Source organism: Kryptolebias marmoratus, linkage group LG2 (genome assembly GCF_001649575.2).
Source record: "Kryptolebias marmoratus isolate JLee-2015 linkage group LG2, ASM164957v2, whole genome shotgun sequence".
Taxonomy (NCBI): domain Eukaryota; kingdom Metazoa; phylum Chordata; class Actinopteri; order Cyprinodontiformes; family Rivulidae; genus Kryptolebias; species Kryptolebias marmoratus.
In genome coordinates, this window is record NC_051431.1 from 9,860,948 (window position 1) to 9,861,172 (window position 225).

Consider the following 225-nt stretch of genomic DNA (forward strand, 5'->3'; position numbering starts at 1 on the left):
TGCAGAAAGAAATGCTTGTTTCTCCAAACCTGTTGAGTTTCTTTCCTTTGATGAAGTTTTGGCAATCATCCTGGCTACATTCACTGTTATTGGGGCCTGTCTGGCCATCATAACAGGCATTATTTTCTTTCATCACAGAACAACTCCAATTGTCAGAGCAAACAACTCTGAGCTGAGCTTCCTGCTGCTCTTCTCTCTGACTCTGTGTTTCTTATGTTCATTAAC